The sequence below is a fragment of the Ranitomeya imitator genome, chromosome 1 (genome assembly GCF_032444005.1).
Source record: "Ranitomeya imitator isolate aRanImi1 chromosome 1, aRanImi1.pri, whole genome shotgun sequence".
NCBI classification, from domain to species: domain Eukaryota; kingdom Metazoa; phylum Chordata; class Amphibia; order Anura; family Dendrobatidae; genus Ranitomeya; species Ranitomeya imitator.
The window spans coordinates 1,131,003,150-1,131,026,439 of NC_091282.1; the positions used below are offsets into that span (position 1 = coordinate 1,131,003,150).

At 44.9% G+C, this 23,290-nt stretch overlaps 1 protein-coding gene across 2 annotated transcripts in view; it reads left to right on the forward strand.

Moving 5' to 3' along the window:
* FRYL (FRY like transcription coactivator) overlaps positions 1-23,290 on the forward strand; it is a 409,884-nt gene that overhangs the window by 70,303 nt on the left and 316,291 nt on the right. For both annotated transcript variants that reach the window (XM_069744494.1, XM_069744495.1), the window contains exon 2: positions 15,180-15,248. The gene's annotated coding sequence lies outside the window, so the exon portion shown is untranslated. The remainder of the gene's footprint in view (positions 1-15,179; positions 15,249-23,290) is intronic.

The window sequence follows — 23,290 nt, forward strand, 5'->3', positions numbered from 1 at the left end:
CGGCTCTCTCATAGAGAACATAAGAGCACTGAGCACAGAGATAAGCCCATACCAGGGGAGTCTGGCAGCGACTCTCTCATGGAGAACATAGGAGCACTGAGCACAGAGATAAGCCCATACCACGGGAGTCAGGCAGCGGCTCTCTCACGGAGAACATGGGAGCACTGAGCACAGAGATAAGCCCATTCCACGGGAGTCAGGCAGCGGCTCTCTCATGGAGAACATAGGAGCACTGAGCACAGAGATAAGCCCATACCAGGGGAGTCAGGCAGTGCCTCTCTCATAGAGAACATAGGAGCACAGAGATAAGCCCATACCAGGGGAGTCAGGCAGCGGCTCTCTCATAGAGAACATAAGAGCACTGAGCACAGAGATAAGCCCATACCAGGGGAGTCTGGCAGCTGCTCTCTCATGGAGAACATAGGAGCACTGAGCACAGAGATAAGCCCATACCAGGGGAGTCAGGCAGTGCCTCTCTCATAGAGAACATAGGAGCACAGACATAAGCCCATACCAGGGGAGTCAGGCAGCGGCTCTCTCATAGAGAACATAAGAGCACTGAGCACAGAGATAAGCCCATACCACGGGAGTCAGGCAGCGGCTCTCTCATAGAGAACATAAGAGCACTGAGCAGAGATAAGCCCATACCAGGGGAGTCTGGCAGCGGCTCTCACAGAGAACATAGGAGCACAGAGATAAGCCCATACCAGGGGAGTCAGGCAGCGGCTCTCTCATAGAGAACATAAGAGCACTGAGCACAGAGATAAGCCCATACCAGGGGAGTCTGGCAGCTGCTCTCTCATGGAGAACATAGGAGCACTGAGCACAGAGATAAGCCCATACCAGGGGAGTCAGGCAGCGGCTCTCTCATGAAGAACATAGGAGCACTGAGCACAGAGACAAGCCCATACCACGGGAGTCAGGCAGCGCCTCTCTCATAGAGAACATAGGAGCACAGAGATAAGCCCATACCACGGGAGTCAGGTAGTGCCTCTCTCATGGAGAACATAGGAGCACTGAACACAGAGATAAGCCCATACCACGGGAGTCAGGCAGCGGCTCTCTCATAGAGAACATGGGAGCACTGAGCACAGAGATAAGCCCATACCACGGGAGTCTGGCAGCGGCTCTCTCATGGAGAACATAGGAGCACTGAACACAGAGATAAGCCCATACCAGGGGAGTCAGGCAGCGGCTCTCTCATAGAGAACATAAGAGCACTGAGCACAGAGATAAGCCCATACCAGGGGAGTCTGGCAGCGGCTGTCTCATAGAGAACATAGGAGCACTCAGCTGAACTGTGCCCCGCTTTTAGGGGGGAGTCTGGAGACCTGTTCTGGTAATTTAAAATTGGGTTTTCCAATATTTTGTGGGTGATGTCTGCTAGTTTTTAGAATGACTGAGTTATTCAGACTGAATATAAAGAGTCTGAACACTTCGTACTTGTATTCAGCTTATTCATTAATCCAAAATAATTTACAGATGGGGTGTGGGATGCTGGATACCATGGAAAGTGCTGCGGTTGAAATTACGCCCTATGGGTGATGCATCTGGTCTGTGGAAATATTAAATAATTTGGTATTTCATATTTATTCCCTAATTGTCTATTAAACCATGTATCCTGTTTTCTTTCCCGTTTTTTTACAAGGGTCTTGTTTGGCAAACTGACTGCCCTAACGGCTCATCAGCAATGATTTAGCACCAACGTACACGGCATGTGGGGATGATGGAAAAGCATGTGAAACAATTTAAGTGGTTTTTGTCCTTGTGAGCGCTCTGCCCTGCAACACTGGGTGTGGGCAGAGAATCTGGAGTATGCAGAGTATTGGATGCTGCACAGACATGGCATTATCCCGGCTTTTTGTCCATTGTGTGAATAATTTACTGTTTCACCCAGCGGATTCTAGTGAAGGTATAAGCTGCAGTTTTCTGCTCGTATCACGTGTCTGTATTTGGGGGCACTGCCATACCTGTGTGTATGATGATCCCGATGCTCCAGATTTGGACAATATGTGTGCAGAAGAGGGTAAGTCACGGTGTGCTTGTCCTGTATCCCTGCTGGTGGCATTACACTATAATATAAAGTTATTATAAGCTATTACTACATGCTATTGTAATCAATGTTATGTAGTAGTAGTGTTATGTATTAGCGAATGAATCTACCGTACTAACTTGTGGTTCTGACATTTGGTTTTGACCCTTCCTCCATGTTGCTCCTGCTACTTATGACTCTCCTACATGTGCCCTTTCCCGTAGCTTGGATTCCTCCTATAGTGAGATTGTGATCAGCTGATCGTGGCTTGTAAACCTTCCCATCTTTACAATAAGATTGTGCACATCTGATCTCTTCCTCATCATCTCAAGGAGCGGTCCAGCAGCTATCAAGAATTTGTGAAGTGCTGGAAGTTTGCTGACTTTTTATCCTATTGCGATTAGTTATAGATGCATGGACGCAACACGGGGAAAAAAAATGTGACGGGACCGATTAGGGAAAATGGCGCCATGCGTTAATCTACGTTCACAATTCTATTTTTGACAATGAAACAGAACAGACAAATGGAATCTCCAAACAGATCTGTCACAAAACTGATGCCAGTGGATGCTGAGGGGCCTTATTGACTATTATGGGGCCCATCTGTGCCTGTTAGAATGGCGGTACAAAAAGTTTGACGTGATACTTTATTTTCCTATTCTAAAATCAGACCCATAACAGAAGCCGGGAGGAGCTCATATAATGGGGACCCCCTCTGCTCCTGCTTACGTCAGTTATGCAGCCAATACATTACGGGGGTTGTCTCATGATTGTTAATAGTTACATATGTAGAAACATTTGCAATCTATTTCCCTGTTCTCAACTGCAGCGGGATGTTTAATTTCCTAGTTGGAGTAGTTTAGCGGCACTGGCCATTTTCCTAGGTAAGAAATTTTGCAAGTGCTGCTCTAAAGCTGGTTAGATCTCTGGAGCTGCCATCTTCAGAGCCGCTTGGCTGGTGTCTGTTAGCAGCATTGGAAATTGTGTGCAATTTGTGCGAACTGCTCAGTCGCCATGCCAAAGTGTGAATATTCCCTTTAATTCTAATTATCTGTTCTTCAAGACTGAACAGACCAACCATGTCCTAGCAGAAGGGTCATCGAAGCCTGAGGCTATGTGCACACCTTGCAAAATTTACGCTGCAATTCCACAACTCCCTGCCGCGGGAAATACACATGCGGAATTGGCATGCGCATTCCCGTTAAACACTAGCGTTTTGCTTGCAGAATGCTAGCATTTTCCAAGCGATCTGTAGCATCGCTTGGAAAAATGATTGACAGCTTGGTCACACTTGCCAAACATAGTGTTTGACAAGTGTGACCAACTTTTTACTATGGATGCTGTCTATGCAGCATCAATAGTAAAAAGATTGTTAAAAATATAAAAAAATAAATTAAAAAAATCGTGATATTCTCACCTTCCGGCGGCCCCCGCAGCCTTCCCGATCCTTGCGATGCTCCCGGCAACTCCCATTCCCAGCGATGCCTTGCGACAATGACCCCAGATAACGTGGCATCACGCGAGACCGCTACGTCATCACAGGTCATTGTCGCAAAGCATCACTGGGAACGGGAGCATCGCTAAGGCCTGGGCTGGATCCGGGGGCTGTCGGAAGGTGAGTATATAACTGTTTTATTTTAATCTTTTTTTTTAAGGGCCTGGAGGAGAGTCTCCTCCACTCTGGGTACCATCCGCACATGATCCGCTTACTTTGCGCATGGTGGGCATAGCCCCATGCAGAAAGTAAGTGGATTAAAGCACTCCTATGTGTGCGGAATCGCTGCGATTCCGCACAAAGAATGAGCATGCTGCGTATTTTTCCGCGATGTGATTCGGCCGCTTAAAAATATGCAGCATTAGCACAGCATTGCGGAATCCCATTGTATTCGATGGATTGTGTTGTGCATGCAATTTCACGGCGAAGAAACGTGGCAAAACCGAATACAATCTGCAACATGTGCACATAGTCTGACATTTCATACAACATAAATGACTTATAATTGGTGCTGGGATTAGGATATAGTAAGAAAGTCACCTTTGGAAAAAAATTAAACCTTCATCTCTAACATCCACCTGATGTGCTGGAGGAGTTCATGTCTACATTTTTGTAATCCAGCTATACAGCCATCCACATCCTTGTCATGCAGAATACTCATGCTAAAATTTAGGATCCAAATGGTTTAAAAAAACAAACAAACAAACAAAAAAAAAACAGTTTGCCTGACCAGTGCTGCCATTCTGATGCTGCCTAAAGTCCCTTCCAGCCTCTACTTCTGGACATCCTGACACAGCGACATAGGCTGCTGCCATCAGTTTTTGGCTGTTGCGTCACCAATCTGGCCAATTTATTGGAGGCAGTAGTCACATGTTGGTGTGTCAGGACGTCCTTACTACAGGAGGAAGCCGAGACCGGCAAGATAGGTGAGCTCAGTATGGCTTCTATGATCAGCTCATTCCGGGCATAGGTGAGCTCAGTATGGATTCTATTATCAGCTCATTCTGGGCATAGGTGAGCTCAGTATGGCTTCTATTATCAACTCATTCCGGGCATAGGTGAGCTCAGTATGGCTTCTATGATCAGCTCATTCTGGGCATAGGTGAGCTCAGTATGGCTTCTATGATCAGCTCATTCTGGGCATAGGTGAGCTCAGTATGGCTTCTATGATCAGCTCATTCCGGGCATAGGTGAGCTCAGTATGGATTCTATGATCAGCTCATTCCGGGCATAGGTGAGCTCAGTATGGATTCTATGATCAGCTCATTCCGGGCATAGGTGAGCTCAGTATGGCTTCTATTATCAGCTCATTCTGGGCATAGGTGAGCTCATACTGAGCTCACCTATGCCCAGAATGAGTTAATAATAGAAGCCATACTGAGCTCACCTATGCCTTGAATGAGCTGATAATAGAAGCCATACTGAGCTCACCTATGCCCGGAATGAGCTGATAATAGAAGCCATACTGAGCTCACCTATGCCCGGAATTAATTAATAATAGAAGCCATACTGAGCTTACCTATGCCCATAATGTAATAGAAGCCATACTGAGCTCACCTATGCCCAGAATGAGTTGATAATAGAAGCCATACTGAGCTCACCTATGCCCAGAATGAGTTGATAATAGAAGCCATACTGAGCTCACCTATGCCCAGAATGAGTTGATAATAGAAGCCATACTGAGCTCACCTATGCCCAGAATGAATTAATAATAGAAGCCATACTGAGCTCAGCTATGCCCAGAATGTAATACAAGCCATACTGAGCTCACCTATGCCCAGAATGAGTTTGTCACAGACCCCTACTCCGTGGTGTCGCTTAGGCTACGTTTACATTAGCGTTTTGCGTGTTTGCGTCGGGCGACGCAGCGGCGACGCATGCGTCATGCGCCCCTATATTTAACATGGGGGACGCATGGACATGCGTTGTGCTGCGTTGTGCGACGCATGCGTTTTTTTTGCCGCAAGCGTCGGGCGCAGAAAACGCAACAAGTTGCATTTTTCTTGCGTCCAAATTTCGGCAAAAAAGGACGCATGCGTCGCAAAACGCAGCGTGTTTTGGTGCGTTTTCATTTGCGTTGTGCGTTGCGTCGCCGGCGCACAACGCAAATGTGAACGTAGCCTTATTCGTCACGTGCCCACTCTCACACGTGACTTGGGGTTGTGCCTGCAAGGGTTAATCTAAGTCCAGCATTCAACCTCTGTCCTATGCTGTAATGGGAGCATAAATCACACACTGAGCCAGGCCACACACCCGCTCATACACGCTGCCACCACTCATCGAATACACGGGCGATGAGTCCCGGAACTAATAATAGTAATAAAAATATGTCTAGCACTCATAAGGCTCACACACCTTAGGCTATGGATTCTTTTAGAACATTCAAGGTTCAACTTGTTAAAGTTTTATACTTCAATAACAAAAGGTTCAATGCATACAATAAGAAAAAGGTATAAAAATATGATAATAGAAAGACATACAAATTATGCAGAACAGTGTCAAAATAAACAGGAGAAAACTTACAGAAATTATCTAACTGGTAGTTGCTTTCTGCTCCCTGAGGGTAGGAAGAATGGGATTGGATCACACCAGCTTCTCAGGCTGCCCCCAACGTGTGAGCACAATTCTGTCTGCAGCCTAAATTTATAACTTTGGTCTGAGGTCAGGTTTCTAGACCGGCCCCCCACGTTAATATCATAATTGCGGTCTGTTTGATTGGGCACGGCCGCTCTACTAATGAATTTATATTATTTTCTTCTGGAGACACTTGTGAGATGGTTCCCAGGAATAGCTAACCCTCAGGCCGCAATTAGCACCTCCCCTCCAAGCACTAGGGGGTGTAAAGTGTTCCTTTCTTCTTGGCCTTAGCAAGACCTCCTGGTGAGATATGGAGACACAATTTCTACTAGTCCCAAGGAAGTACCTATTAACACCTAGGTGCGACTTGCCTTCAGGACAGATGTTACATTATCACTAGTCACACATATAACCCTAGACATGTCACTACACACATATAGATATATATATATACACATATTTTACCACAGAGTTGATAATAGAAGCCATACTGAGCTCACCTATGCCCGGAATGAGCTGATAATAGAAGCCATACTGAGCTCACCTATGCCCAGAATGAGTTGATATTAGAAGCCATACTGAGCTCACCTATGCCCGGAATGAGTTGATAATAGAAGCCATACTGAGCTCACCTATGCCCGGAATGAGCTCACCTATGCCCAGAATGAGTTGATAGTAGAAGCCATACTGAGCTCACCTATGCCCAGAATCTATATATATTATTGTCTAAGGGGTACTTCCGTCTGTCTGTCTGTCTTTCTCTCTGCAACTTCCGTAACGGAAATCCCGCGTCGCTGATTGGTCTCGCCAGCTGCCTGTCATGGGTGCCGCGACCAATCCGTGACGGGCACAGTCCGAATAGTCCCTCCCTACTCCCCTGCAGTCAGTGCCCGGCGCCCGCATACTCCCCTCCACTCACTGCTCACACAGGGTTAATGCCAGTGGTAACGGGCCGCTGGTACCGCACTCGGTAACCGCTGCTATTAACCATGTGTGACCAAGTTTTTACTATTGATGCTGCGTATGCAGCATCAACAGTAAAAAGATCTAATGTTACAAAAAAAAAAACCAAAAATGTTATTCTCACCCTCCGACGTGGCGCTGTCCTTGGCAGTGCAAGCGGCAGGTTCTGGTGCTAAGGATGCAATGCGAGAAGGACCTGCCATGATGTCACAGTCATGTGACCGCGACGTCATCACAGGTCCTGCGCACCTACCAACCCTAGGATCGGAAGCTGCCGCGTGCACCGCACACAGGCGACAGGACTACAAGGGGCCTTCGGAGGGTGAATATATGTTTTTTTTTATTTTTTTACCTGTTACATACGTGGCTGGGCAATATACTACGTGGCTGGGCAGTATACTACGTGTCTGCTGTATACTACGTGTCTGCTGTATACTACGTGGCTCTGTGCTGTATACTACGTGGCTGGGCAGTATACTACGTGTCTGCTGTATACTACGTGTCTGCTGTATACTACGTGGCTCTGTGCTGTATACTACGTGGCTGGGCAATATAGTACGTGGCTGGGCAATATAGTACGTGGCTGGGCAATATAGTACGTGGCTGGGCAATATAGTACGTGGCTGGGCAATATACTATGTGGGCTGTGCAATATACTATGTGGACATGCATATTCTAGAATACCCGATGCGTTAGAATCGGGCCACCATCTAGTGAATAATAGAAGCCATATTGAGCTCAGCTATGCCCAGAATGAATAATAGAAGCCATACTGAGCTCACCTATGCCCGGAATGAGCTGATAATAGAAGCCAGTATGGCTATTTGCGTCCCGGTTACTGAGGTACGCGAGCGTCGGCTATTAGGGGTATTGTCTAGCGTTTCACTGTCGCATGGCAACGATAACTTCCGGTCCACGTGCACACAACAGGAAGTAGGAGTAGCGCCATTAGTGTTCGGCGCGGTGTCCCTGTTACTGAGGCACCGCCAGCGCCGGCATTTGGTTCCATTGCCTAGCGTCTTACTTGTCGCTCGGCAACCGCAACTTCCGGTGTGCGCTCTAACAGGAAGTACTGGCGGCGCCATTTACAGTAAGTGCGGTGCTTTCTCACTTGGGATCTCCCAGCGCCGGTACAAGCGCTCAGGACAGTAAGTGCCTTAACTCATATAAACCAGGGTCGTTAACCTTCTGGCCCCTGGCTAGGTACGTTATCCGCATCACTAACACAATATGAATGCGGTCTACCACGTGCGCTCTTGGTATGATGTATGATAGTACACAGTGGGTCTCCCACATGGTTTTATTTTGTTTGCTTCATCGCCATGGTTACTCTCAGCTTCCATTTGATTCCCCTAAGGGGAGTGGTCATGCAAGCATTTGTTTTCCACCTCCCCCTTCCGTTATTTAAGCACAAGCCCTTTGCCTTGACCACTCTCTGCAAGACAGCATAGAGGGTGGCAGGCAGGGCCGGCGTCAGCACCCGGCGCACCGGGCAAATGCCGGGGCCCACTCACGCTGTCATAGATACAGCTGGGAGAGCAGAGCAGGAGATAACATGCTCTCTCCGCCCACAAAGTCACTGCTGGCTGCGTTCTCTTAACCCCTATGTGCCAGCTCTGACACAAGCATCTTCTCACTCAGTCAGTGCAGCCAGGCAGGCACACATAGGGGTTAAGAGAAGGCAGCCAGTGTGACACTGTTTGTGGGCGGAAAGAGCACGTTCTCTGCTCTGCTCTCCGCCCCTGGCTGGCTGCCCTGCTGCTGAAGTTATGAGGCAGATTCAGGAGGAGCTCCTAGTCCTACCAGTGCCTGAGTGAGTGGCGCTGCTATATACTACGTGGGCTGCGCTGCTATATACTACATGGGCTGCTATATACTACGTGGGCAGTGTTATATACTACATGGCTGTGTTTATATGCGATCATGAATCGGGGTATGTGTTAAAGGGGGGGCCCACTGAGACTCTTTCGCCCGGGGCCCTCAAAAACCTGGAGCCGACCCTGGTGGCAGGACTTTGTGTCCCTCCTTTTTAGCATATAGGCACTCTATCTCCATGCACAAGCAAGTCCCCTGAAGAATTGGCTTGGATGAAACGCGTCGGGACAGACTATACAGGGAGAGTGCAGGGCATGTTTATACAGGGGTAGCTGTGGACTGCCCTTGTAAGGGCAGGAGCTTTGGGGATAGCTTACTGATAGCCCCATAGGGACTGACATAGGGACTGTCGTCTCCTCTTTTTTCCGGATCATCCTCTGACCAGAGACTATCCGGTGCTCCTGTGACCACATCTTGGAACCGGTGAGATTGTTCCTTTTACATTATTTATATAGCCACCAGTAGCACTGCTCATACCACATGCTACTATTGTTGGTATTTTTATTGTTTGTTCATGCAACTAGGTTTGACGCTGAGTGTTGTGGATGTGATTCCGACTCCAGCCTCTTCATAGGTCATAACCTAGTCCAATTTGATTTCTCTAACATCTGATAGAGGAAATCATTTAGTCCTATTTGGGGATAACTAGTCTCTGTGGTCACCATACCATATGGTTGAGACTGTGCCCCAGTTTTTATTCACTTGGGTGTTTGGTTTAGTTTTTGTGTGGCTTTAGTTACAATAAAAGTTACGTTTTATTTTTTCCACTTATGCTTTGTTATATATATTATTTATAGTGGTACCGTCTATGTGACCTGCAGTCAGTATATTATTATTATTATTTATTTATATAGCACCATTGATTCCATGGTGCTGTACATGAGAAGGGGTTACATACAAGTTACAAATATCACATACAGTAAACAAACTAACAATGACGGACTGATACAGAGGGGTGAGGACCCTGCCCTTGCGGGCTTACATTCTACAGGATTATGGGGAAGGAGACAGTAGGTTGAGGGTTGCAGGAGCTCCGGTGTTGGTGAGGCGGTAGCTCCGGTGTTGGTGAGGCGGTAGCTCCGGTGTTGGTGAGGCGGTAGCTCCGGTGTTGGTGAGGCGGTAGCTTCGTTGGTGATGAGGCAGCAGCGGTGTCAGTGCAGGCTGTAGGCTTTCCTGAAGAGATGAGTATATAGACTTTGCTTTTTCCCAACCACGTATGTAACAGGTTAAAAAAGACTTACAATAAAAAATAAACATATACTCACCTTCTGAAGGCCCCTTGTAGTCCTGTGGCCTGTGTGCGGTGCACGCGGCAGCTTCCGGTCCCAGGGTTGGTATGAGCTCAGGACCTGTGATAACGTCGCGGTCACATGACCGTGACATCATGGCAGGTCCTTCTCACATAGCATCTTTGGCACCGGAACCTGCTGCTTGCACTGCCGAGGAGAAGGCGCACATCAGAGGGTGAGAATAACGTTTTTTTTTAATTATTATTATTTGTAACATTAGATATTTTTACTATTGATGCTGCATACACAGCATCAATAGTAAAAACTTGGTCACACAGGATTAATAGCTGTGGTAACGGAGAGAGTTACCTGCGGCATATTGCGGCCCGTTACCGCTGGCATTAACCCTGTGTGAGCGGTGACTGGAGGGGAGTATGGAGCGGGCGCTGACTGCGGGGAGTATGGAGCGGGCGTCGGGCACTGACTGCAGGGGAGTAGAGAGGGACTAATTGGACTGGCCGTCGCTGATTGGTCGCGGCAGCAATGACAGGCAGCTGGCGAGACCAATCAGTGACTTGCATTTCCATGACAGACAGACAGGCCGCAACCAATGAATATCCGAGCCAGACAGACAGAAAGAAAGACAGAAGGGCAGACGGAAGTGACCCTTAGACAATTATATAGCAGATTGAAAGGTTTTATTTTTGACTCCCCTGAAGACCCTAATTCAACTGCACCTTATTTGCCCCCAGTTCGATCTAACTACTAAACTTCATATTGAAATGGAAGTTTCCATTTCTGCATTTTCTTTTCCTCTCTCTGCTGATTCCTTAGTAATGACTTGTTATTTTGTTTTCTGGGAACAGTGACTTCCAAATTTTGATTGTGTTATGGTAGATTTTATCATCCCCCCTCTCAGCCGGGCAGCGATAATTAAAAAGCCGGATCAATTGTGTATTAATTTGGTAACTTGTTTGTACAGGGAGTGTGTTTCCCATACATGACTGGCTTCCCATTGTTCTCCAGTGAGAGGAAGCCTGTTACTTCTTGTAAGCACAGACTATAGATAAAGCGCGCCTTGGAGGGAGCTGTATGGGGTTTGTATGGCCATCCAGGAATGTCTGTGGGAAGAGGAGTGGGCAGATGCCGGCTGCTGGGGCTACATGTCTGGGCATGAGGCTGTGACTGAGTGCTCTCCATCTCCCCTTCCTTACAATGTCCCCTTTCCGGCTGCATTGTGCTTCAGACCAGTCACCGCGCAGATCTGAGCAGCCGACTTCCCCTATTCTGTCGTTACATAAGACGTCTGGTGAGGCCTGAGCATGTTCTTGTGCGGGAATGAGACATGTGATCGCTCAGGAAATAATAAGGATTTACTAGGAAATATGTGCTGCGAAATGTAACAACAAGGTTACGGTGTACATGTCTAGGCTGATGATCCTTCTTTTTACTACTTCTTATCAACTCTTCAGGTGGCTTTCTCTAAGACGCTGCTCACCGCTATAGTGGAAAGTACAGAGTAAAGATGTTGGCGGTATTGCCACCGAAAAATGACGGCAAAGTCGCCAGTGAAGGTCCTTCAGGAAAAAGACTGTTTTCCTATAGCGGCTTCACCTATAAAAATGTGTTGGCTCTGCTGCCAGAAAAGACATCGTGGGCATACATCCTGGGGATTTGCTTGTTTCGAAAATCCCTTGAGTCTGTACCGCTGCTCCCAAAGTCTGTCATGGCCGGCAGCACCACCAATACGTTAACAGCGTTGCAGACAATGTGTGCGCTCACCGGCTCTGCCGTGGTTCACACAAGCCAGTCAGAGCTGCGATTGGCTGCAGTGCTGTCGATGTGATTGCAGATAATGGCAAGCATCGGTGGAGACTCCGCGCTGGACTCGGGAACGGGGAGTAAATCACATTTTGTTTGTAGTTTTTTTTTCAATTCAAACTGCACGTGGGTTTTCATCAACCAAAAAAACCCTGTTGGGTGTAGTGTTTTTGTTTTTTTTATAAAATTTATTTGCGGAACAAAACTACATGCATTGTACTTACAAGTACAATGTGTAATCACCATAGAGCCCTGTTCTGATCCAAGTCTGGTTCAGGAGAACCTTGTAAGGTCCCCGGGATGGTGGACGCAAGAATGATTGTAAGGCCGAGGTCACGCTCGCATGTGCAATGCGAGAAACTCACACAAGTCTCTTGCCTCCATACCCGGCACTGCCGCCGGCACTCGGACCAGCATAGAAATATATACAGCCGCTCCCGAGTGCTGGCGGCAGTGCCGGGTATTGAGGTGAGAGACTTGTGCGAGTATAAAAAGGCCTTGGGCTCTTCTGGTGGCTTCTACTACAAGGACACGGCTCGGTCTGAACCATTGTACCGGCACTGCTGGGGAACCTGTATGGGGACTGTTCTGACGTGCCCCATCCAGGCCTTTCATCAGTATCTAGCTTTATATGCCAACGGAATTTTCGTACACAGAATGTTAATTGGCCTCCATTAGATGTAGCCGATAGGCAATAAACATTGGTAAAGCCTCAATGTATCTTCTTAGGGCAGCTTTAACCCGTGCCATTTTTCCTCCAGCCATTTCCAAGACATTGGCAGGTTTCATTAAGGTTTTGGCTTCCTTGTGCAAATGTCTTGAAATATCAAAGAATAGTCTTTTATATGCAGATTAATAACTTACTGAACCTGAATGTCCATATTGATTCCTCTTGATCACTTTGGCAGTTCATTTCAGTAGATGCTCTTGGTGACTTCTGAGACCAGGGCCAAGAAGGAATCTACTGACCTGACACTCTCCATGAACACATTACACACAGGACCATCATCTCCACAGTCATGGATTATAAACTAGTTTTGAGGCGAGTGATGCACTAGACGTTTCAGCACAGCTTCTTATTTTGTCTAATTTCTGATCTATAGAACACTTTTTTTTTTTTTTTTTTTTTGTCCTGTGAAGTCTCTTGTAGCCCACTTCATTGCCAAAAAATATGCTTACATGGCCATCAGAGGAGAAAACCCAAACCCTTCCAGATTGCCCTGATGTCAGATATGGACTATTAATTATTTGGCATTGTCTCTTATTTCTAGTGTTGAGCATTAGAAATGTCCTTTTTTTATTTTTTTAAATATTAAAGGGGTCTTCTATCTCATTTTTTTCCAGCTTGTGGGCTTGCACTAGCTAAAATGAATTGTTTGTATTACTCACCTTCCCCTACTGCAGCGCCAGCTCTCAGCTGGTCTTGGTGATTGGTTACAAGCTACAGCTCAGCTGACTGCTGTAGCCAATCACTAGGCTCAGTGGCTTGTATGGCCTATGACTGCAAACCTACTAAGCCCAGTAATTGGTTGCAGCTGTCATGTGATCTCTTGCAGTAACCACTGTAACAGGGGAAGGTGACTAAGGCTACTTTCACACTAGCGTCGTTTTGATTACATCGCAATGCGTCGTTTAGGGTAAAAAACGCATCCTGCAAAGTTGTCTGCAGGATGCGTTTTTTCCCCATAGACTAACATTAGCGATGCATTGTGATGCATTGACACACGTCGCAACCGTCGTGCGACGGTTACGTCGTGTTGTGGCGGACCGTCGGCAGCAAAAAACGTTACATGTAACGTTTTTTGCTGCATTGTGTCCGCCATTTCCGACCGCGCATGCACGGCCGGAACTCCGCCCCCACCTCCCCGCAACTCTCAATGGGGCAGCGGATGCGCTGGAAAAATGCATCCGCTGCCCCCGTTGTGCGGCGCTTGCACAGTATGCGTCGGGCCGATGCAGCGTGACGGCCCCGTACCGACGCTAGTGTGAAAGTAGCCTAAGGCCTCATTCAGATGTACCTTTTTATCATACAAGTCCTATCCATGTTTTTCACAGACTATAAAATGTCTGAGTTCCATCAGTGTTTGGTCAGTTTCTACCATCAGTTTAATCAGTTTTCCTGGCTGAAAATCAATAAGTTTCATAAGCTTCTCCTATCAAACAGTTAATGGAAAAACTGACCGCTCCGACCCACAGACCTGCATTGACGAGATTTGGATCAAAATCGGACTTCTCCTTTGGTTTTGTGTGGACCTCTTGTTCTTTAAATATGCATGGACATGTGAACAGTCCCATAGATAAATAAAATGTACGAGTTCTTTGGGACTGTTCACATGTCCACGCATTTTTGTAGAACAAGAGGTTTGCACAAAATCAGATATGTCGGCGATTTTGATCCAACTCTCGTCAATGTAGGTCTATGGGTCCGAGTGGTCCGTGTTTCCATGAGCGGTATGATAGAAGTTTAAGAAACTTTTATATTTTGTTTTCATCCAAGAAAAACTGATGAAAAACTGACACACTGACCAAAAACTGATGGAACTTGGACCTTCTTTGCGTATGAGAAAAATCGTTGACTTGTGAATGAGGCCTGAAACCATTTTATTACTGTTCGCTAATGCAAGCCTATGGGGCCGAAGAAGATTGAAAATGGAAAATCCCTTTTACTAGTTGTTCAGTAGTAAATGATTTGACTATCATGAGTCGGTATCACCATATAGAAGGAGAAACTTATGGTATATTCCAATAATCTGCCGTAATAAACCTCGTCATCCTATGCATCACGACATGTGAACTGGATAACGGGAGTTGTTGTTGTACTGCTGCCAGCGCCACAGTGGTCCATGAACTTGGGGCCCTGTTCACACAGCAATATTGTGCTCTCCATTTATAATCCAATTGGGGTGTGTGTGTGTGTGTGTATATATATATGTATATGTATTTATATATATATATATATATATATATATATATATATATATATATATATATATATATATATATATATATATATATATATATATATATATATATATATATATATATTGACCTACAAATACGGTCTCAAATTCCAAAAGCGTGACTGTGGCCTTAATGTGAAAGTTCTGTAGTCATCCATTTACTTGAGTTTCTCTCATACGCAAGAACTAGATGTGTTTTCTGATTTGTTTTTTTTTTTCTTTACCAGCTGGAGACAAGCCTGATAAGTGTTGGATATTAAGCATTAAAGCAGACCAGCTCCAATCAATGCCTCAGGGTAAGTTTTCTACTAAATTTAGAGTAAGTTCATGTAAATCCTACACTTCAATCACCGTAAAATCTCCGCTCAGATCACCAAATTGGGCAGAGTTTTGCTGTGGATTTTGAAGAATAGCTGATGGTTAGTAAACAAGAAAAAGAAATCCTTAGTGATCCCCTGTATCCACGGCTCCAGCCATCACATGGAAGTTCTTGGTCTATACTGACATCTAAGCTCCTCGTTATGGTCCCCGTATATTATTATTGTATTATTTTGTATTTTGTCGGCTACAGAAATGATTGTGTCGGGCTTGTAAGTTTCTGTGAAGGAGCAATGGCTGTTGGCTGAATGATTGTGAAGGGGATGGAGATGGCAATGTAGAGGAACAAGCCACAACCTGCGAGTGACTGGCCATCATGGAGGGTGAGCATGAATGAGTACGGAAAGATAAATCCGCAATGAGAGGGTGAATGTGTATCGCTCTGCTTCCAGCGGGTCGGTTCCCCTTCTATTGTCCAAGATTGGAGAGCGCTGTGCGCCCTGTAATTTTCCGTGGTGCGAAGTCCTGTATTACTGATTATGCATATTCTTCTGAAGTAAAAATCAGCCTTTGTGACTCCGTCCTCGTCCTTTCCAACATATTCAGCATTTTCACTCTGAGAAGATTTTGCTGGTTCAGCTCTGGTACCATTGAATAGGCTCATCAGCTACCAGGCCAAAGCTTCCGAAATGGGCCCGCAGCCGCCGAGGCCATCTGATGATATTGCACCTTCAGGAGAGCGAGGTGGCCGGTTACCTCTATAGTGACGCAGGCTTTTGTTTGTGTTTATCCCAAAAACTTATCTGATTACAATCTGAAATTGCCTTAAAAGGGTATTCCCATTTCCAAGGTCCTATCCCAATATGTAGCAGGTGTAATAATATTAGCAGATGCCTCCAATTAAAAATGTAATGTAGTTCTTCTGATTCGTTATGTCACTTACCCTATGTGCAGGGCGTTGCAGTAGCTTAAGTATCCATGGTTACGGCTACTAACAACTAACTGTCAGCACGAGTGGTCATAACCATGGATACCTAAGCAATGCCCTGCACATGGGGTAAGCGACCTAGCAGAAGAACTAGACTACATTTCTAATTGGAGGTATCTGCTAATATAATTACACCTACTACATACTGGATGGGAATACCCCTTTCAAGGAGTTGTCTGTGATGAAAGCTCCTTTGTTATGGAATCTGCCTAACATTCTCCATGGCCTGCTCTGCTTGCAGGGGCCACTACACTATATATGTATGTATGGTTACATACGCTGAATGGCCACCTCAAGGCGCAAGTCGTTAGTTTAGTGCTTCGTATGTGGCATATTGTTGTGCATTGTTTTGGAAGCTGAGCATTAATGATTTGACCATACAAGGTTGTGTTTTGGGTCTGGATTTTCCAGGAAGTCGCTCACATCGGTGACGCTACGGAGCACACTTGTTTGGGATAATTGCTGTTTACAGCTGAACCTTAAGTGACAAATGTGTTGTTTCCACATTATTGTCCCACGTGTTCTCCGAGTGGGGAGGAATGTTCCCAGGCCGGACACTTCTACCTATTGCACTATGCCTTAAGTAGGATGGGACTTTTTTTCTTCAATCTTTTGTTGGCTTTGTTTCTATAAACTTTAAATAATCGGGAAAAATAATACTGGAAATAAAGTATTAAATCTCTAACAATTGTGATCTGTAAATCTGAGTGCATTGTGGTGGTGTGATGGATCTGTGTCTTCTATAAAGATATTTGATATCAATCATTTATAACATGTGCATCAGCTCTGTTCACACTGGATGTTTGGTAGTTTATCATAACTTCTCTGTTACTTCTGAATAAGAGAGTGCAGACAATCTGATAAAACCAAAGTAGATCCCACCATCCAACCTGACGGAACTGGAGAGGATCCGCAAGGCACCAAGACGACTCCTGGCTGTACTGGCTCAAAAGTGCATCTACTCTATAATGAGCAAAGCGTCTGAATACTTATGACCATGAGATATTTCAGTTTTTCTTAAATAAATTTGCAAAAATTTCTACATTTCTGTTTTTTTATTTTTTCAGTTAAGCTGAGGTGTAGAGTGTACATTACTGAGAAAAATATGAACCTTTGAATTTACCAAATGGCTGCAATGAAACAGAGTGAAGAATTTAAAGGGTCTGAATACTTTCCGTACCCACTGTACATGGATGTATTATGTAATGGCTTCAGCACTGTAGAGTGCCTTTTGTTAATGTGAACAATGCCATACTAAAATTGAAGGGGTTTTCCCAAAATAACAAATTATCCCCACAGAATAGAGGATACGTTACTGGTCACTGGGGGAACCAACCACTGGGATTTCCAGCAATCCCAAGAACTGGGCTCCAAAACCCTCGGAACAGGACATTGTAGACCTCCGGCTTGAATGAAGGAGGGTGCACGTGCTCTGCCTCCGCCACTTTTGCTGAATTTAATGGGTGGATGTGGCTATGCATTGGCTCTGCCTATTTTCCTGAGCGGTTTCAAACTGGTGTGAAAATGCCAAAAGTCGCACATTTTTTGAACTGTTGGGGTACGTGCACACAGTCTGTAAATGCGCCGGGTTGGACACTGCATACTTGCGTATTAGTTGAAGTTATAGTCTTAAAAAAAAAATAACCCTGGTTGGTTAGTGTGAAAATTGCAAGATTTCTAAATTTTTACTTTTAAATCCTCAAATGGTGTTCCTGGACTTTTTTTTTTTTTTTGTTATTGCGGACCTAGTTACAGTGCATGGTTTAGGACTTCAGGGCCACCACATAATGTACAGAGGTGTCAGATTCAGGGGGCTGCTGCTCCTTCAGTCAGCTGATCGATGGGGTCCTCACTGATCGATGGGGTCCACATTGATCGATGGGGTCCACACTGAACGGATTGTCCCAGGTATAGCCCATTAGTGCTAAAGTCCTGGGAAAACGCTCAAGTGCACTTCTGCTGACTGTATTTGCTGTTTGCCAGTGGCCACTGATATAAACTCACATACTGGGTACCAGTTTGAAGTGGTTTTAAAGAGAAGCTGTCATCAGGATTGAGGATTATCCATGTTAATCATAATGGCGCGGTCATACTGATTTAATAGATGCCTTCAGTGTAGAAATCTGCAGCCTAATAATCATTAGAAGTTTGGGATTCCTAAACTCTTCATGCATCGGGGCGGACTGTGGTATCTTTATCTCCTTCCACATTTATATTTTGTGCTGTTGCTGTCCTAGCTACTGGCGGCGCTTACCCATATTAATCTGGTGCCAGGCTTCATAAAAATGGCACCTGAGACGTCTGATGGTTCAATGATGAGTCGTGATCTCATTCTGCACATTCTCCACCACCGATGCCATTTTACTGAAGCTGTTAGAGTAAAAGGGGAATTACTTGGCGTAGTCTAAGGTTTCACACTTTTATTTTTTTTATTCCTTGTTTCCATGTGTATGCCTCGTGGTTTTGCTGCCTTCCGTCTGATTCCATATTGTGCACATATACGAACAAGGAAAACATTGCAGCTCTAACATGGGAATTTATATCTTAACCCCTTAATGACCGCCGATACACCTTTTAACGGCAGCAGTTAAGGGTACTTATTCCTCAGCCCCACTTTTTAACGGCACTGAGAAAAAACGGTATAGCACTCCCCAGCTTCGGAAAATCTCTGGGGTCTCTGCTACTGGGGGTAGCTGAAACCTTGAAGAACATTATTAGGGTCGGTTTTTACTGTCCCCAGTGTTGCGATCACTGTTATTCACCGAATAACGGCGACCACAAAAATGTCAGCTTTCCCATTTATTTCTCTCTCCTCTGATATGATCTAGCATACCAGAGTTGAGAGAAATGGGGTCCCTGGAGCCCCTCAAGTACCACCGGTGTCCCTGCACCCTCGGGCTTTGTCTCCTGGCCCTCAGCGTCGTCTTCCAGGAAGAACATGGCGGGCACATGCGCAGTGCGCCTGCCAAGAACTGCCATCCAGCACCCGGCAACAATTTTATCACCCCCTTAGTTAGGTAAAAATAAAAGGTTTTTTTTCCCATTTGGGTAGGGGGTAAGGTTGGGATAGGGTTAAGGTTGGGGTTAGGGTTAGAGCGATCTAGGGTTAGGGCTAGGGTTAGAGCTAGGGTTGGGGCTAGGGTTAGGTTTGGGGTTAAGATTGGGGCTAGAGTTAGAGCTAGAGTTAGGGTTGTGTTCGGGATAGGGTGGTGATGGGGTTAGGGTTGTAGTTTGGATTGGGATTAGGGTTAGAGGTGTGTTGTGGTCAGGGCTGTGCTAGGGCTGGAGTTTGAATTGGGGGGGGGGGTTTCCACTGTTTAGGTACATCAGGGGGTCTTCAAACGCGCCGTGGTTCCTGCCATTGATTCCAGCCAATTTTGCATTCAAAACATCAAACGGTGCTCCCTCCCTTCTGAGCCCTGCCATGCGCCCAGACGGTGGCTTTCCCCCACATACGGGGTATCGGTTTACTCAAGAGAAATTGCATAAAACATTTTTGTGGTCCATTTTCTTGTTACCCTTGTGAAAATAAAAAAAACTTTGGGTCTAAAGTAAATTTTTTGTGAAAAAAGTAAAATGTTCCTTTTTTTCCCTTCCACATTTGCTTTAGTTCCCTTGAAGGGTTAATAAACTTATTGAATGTGGTTTTGAGCACCTTAAGGGGTGCAGTTTTCAGAATGGTGTCACTTTTGGGTATTTTCTGCTATATTGATCCCCCAAACTCACTTCAAATGTGAGGTGGTCTCTAAAAAATAAGTTTTTGTAAATTTTGTTGGAAAAATGAGAAATCGGTTTTTTTTCTTCATAAACGCAAGTCATATCGAAGAAATTTTTTCAAATAAAATGAAGTACAATATGTCACAAAATTTTGCACACTCACACGTCTGGACCCCGAGAGCGTCATAGGCTATGTTGTGAGGCGAAATTTTACCCCCGCGCTTTCCAATTCACCAAACAATTTTGCCCCTATCTACATAATGGGGGGAAAAAGTGAAAGGAAAAGTGTTGGAGGCAAATTGACAGCTGCCAGATGTGAACAAGGGGGACTTAAAGAATGAGAGCGATGGCGCCAAAGAGTATATACCGTACAGTTGCTAAGGTGGGGCCCCGACATGGGATACTCACCACACACAGGGATATGAACACACACAAAATGCGCCACACACTACCACGTTCTTGAACACATATCACCCTCAGCACACATTTCACCACACATACACCAACCTCACCACATAAAAGTCGAAACACAAAAGTCGCCGCTCAAAACTCGCCATGCGCAAAATTCACCACATGCAAAACTAGGCTCATGCAAAACTCGCCACACGTGCAAATCTCACCTCATGGGAAAACGCGCCACACGCAAAACTTGCACCCGCGGAAAAATTGCCACATGCACAAAAGTTGCAACACATGCAAAAGTTGCCTCACACAAAACTTGCACATAATCAAAATGCACCACACATAAAACTCGCCACGCGCAAAACTCGTCATGCGCAAAACTTGCTGCACACAACTTGCTACACTAACCTGTAACATGCAACTCGACACACAAAAAGTTGCTACACGCATGTCACCACAAAAAACTCAGCTCACAAAAGTCGCTACATGCATGTCGCCACACGCAGCTCAGCACACACAACTTGACACACGAAACTCACAAGTCTGGTATTATCCTTCAAAAATAAAAATCTGATTAATAAGCAGACAAACTACAAGAGCAACAAATGTACCATATAGGAAATATGGCAGCTGTCAGTCACATGACCTGTCTATTATGTGTATGTGTGAGCTAATATATACTGCCAGGGGGAGGGCTTCCTGTTGGCTGGGCATTTATCAGGCTGCCAATTTAGCTTACAAATACTGAGGTAAAAATATTGACCAAATAACGTGTGAACGAGGTCTAATACAGGAGGAAATGACATACAGATATATACTATGTACAGGGGAGATAATACACAGGTATATACTATATGCAGGAGAGATGACACACAGGTATATACTATATAGAGGAGGAGATGAGATACAGGTGCATCCTATATACAGGAGGAGATGACATACAGGTATATACTATATACAGGAGGAGATGACACACAGGTATATACTATATACAGGAGCAGATGACCTACAGGTATATACTATATACAGGAGGAGATGACATACAGGTATATACTATATACAGGAGGAGATGACACACAGGTATATACTATATACAGGGGAGATGACACACAGGTATATACTATATACAGGAGGAGATGACATACAGGTATATACTATATACAGGAGGAGATGACACACAGGTATATACTATTTACAGGAGATGACACACAGGTATATACTATATACAGGATGAGATGACACACAGGTATATACTATATACAGGAGGAGATGACATACAGGTATATACTATATATAGGAGGAGATGACATACAGGTATATACTATATACAGGGGAGATGACACACAGCAGGTATATACTATATACAGGGGAGATGACATACAGGTGTATACTATATATAAGGGAGATGACAAACCTGTATATACTGATGTGAAAATGAGGTGTGAGGTGAAAATGAAAAGGTGTGAGTCCAAAATGAGAGGAGTGATCAGAAAATGACATATGTGAGGTCGAAATGAAAAGTGTTAGGGGGGAATGAGAGGAGTGAGGGGGGAAAATGAAAGATGTGATGGGGAAAATGAGAGGCGTGATGGGAAAATAAGAGAAGTGACGTGCTATAACTAACCACAGATATTTACTATGCCCAGGCAACGCCGGGCTCTTCAGCTAGTAACCTAATAAAGTGACAGTTGTCAGAATTGTAAAAATTGTCTTGGCCATGTTAAGGGGCTCAGTCCCTGCAAAATGCACATATGCTACGAACTATGTTGCGGATTTTGTGGTTTGTGGCTGCCCCTCTCTGCTGTGTACCCCAGTAATTGTAATGTGCTATGCCTAGGTATGGATCTTTGATTCTATGTGTGGTAGGTAAGCCTATATATTTGCGTGTCTTATATCGGCTTTAAAAAAATAAATACAAAATTTGGAGTAAAGCCATAGCTGAGCTGTAGGGTTTTTTGTATTATGTTGCAAATAAGTGGCAGCAATTACTATACATTGCACAACAATGTGGTCTTCAGTGATCGTCTGCTGCCAATATACTTATCAATAGTCTAGCCATGGAATAGAACTATGACAACTGGGATCTGATGACATTATTTTTTCTATAGGGGCATGTTAGGGTAAAAGCAAACCCTATATGATATGGGGTCCTTCTTCCTCAGCTGTGTGGTGTACAGTCCATGTGTGCAGTGTGTATATCCGCAGATGTTCCCGGAATAAGTGCGGTGATGAATGTATGGGCATGTACCCTGCGGCTGGCACTCATCCCCTCTGCACAGACGCACATGACCTGCAGGGGGAGTTGTTGTCAGTCTTATATCATTCTTCACTTTCTGAGACTGGAATAGTCAGACAATATCCCATTGTAATGCTGTTTGTCAGATCTCTTCAATAGGGGGAACAACCCATAGAAAATAAAATCTGTCCCGATTCATTATTCTTTTTGCCACACTTTTTTGAGAGGTAAGTTTTTTGAATTTTTTATTTTTTGTTTTATGGCTCTTGCACCATTCTTAGGGTAAGTTCACACAGGGCGTTTTTGCTGCTTTTTTTTTTTTCTGCAGCAAAACCTGATCTTCTTGGCAGGAAAGAAGCTGCGTCAAAAACGCAGGTTTTGGTGCGTTTTTTTTCTCTTTGTTTATGATAATGATACCTGCGTTTTTTTTTCAACACCCATTCAAGTCAATGGGTGAAAAAACGCAGCACAAACGCTGAAAGAAGTGACATGCTCTATGTCGAAAAAACACAGAAAAGCACAAAATACTGATCACTAAAAACCCAATGTGTGTGCATGAGATTTCTGAAATCTCATAGGCTTTGCTGGTATTGTTAAAAGCAGCTGAAAATTGGCATAAAAAAAAAACATTTAAAATAACGCCCTGTGTGAACTTACCCTTACACTAGATTTTGTAC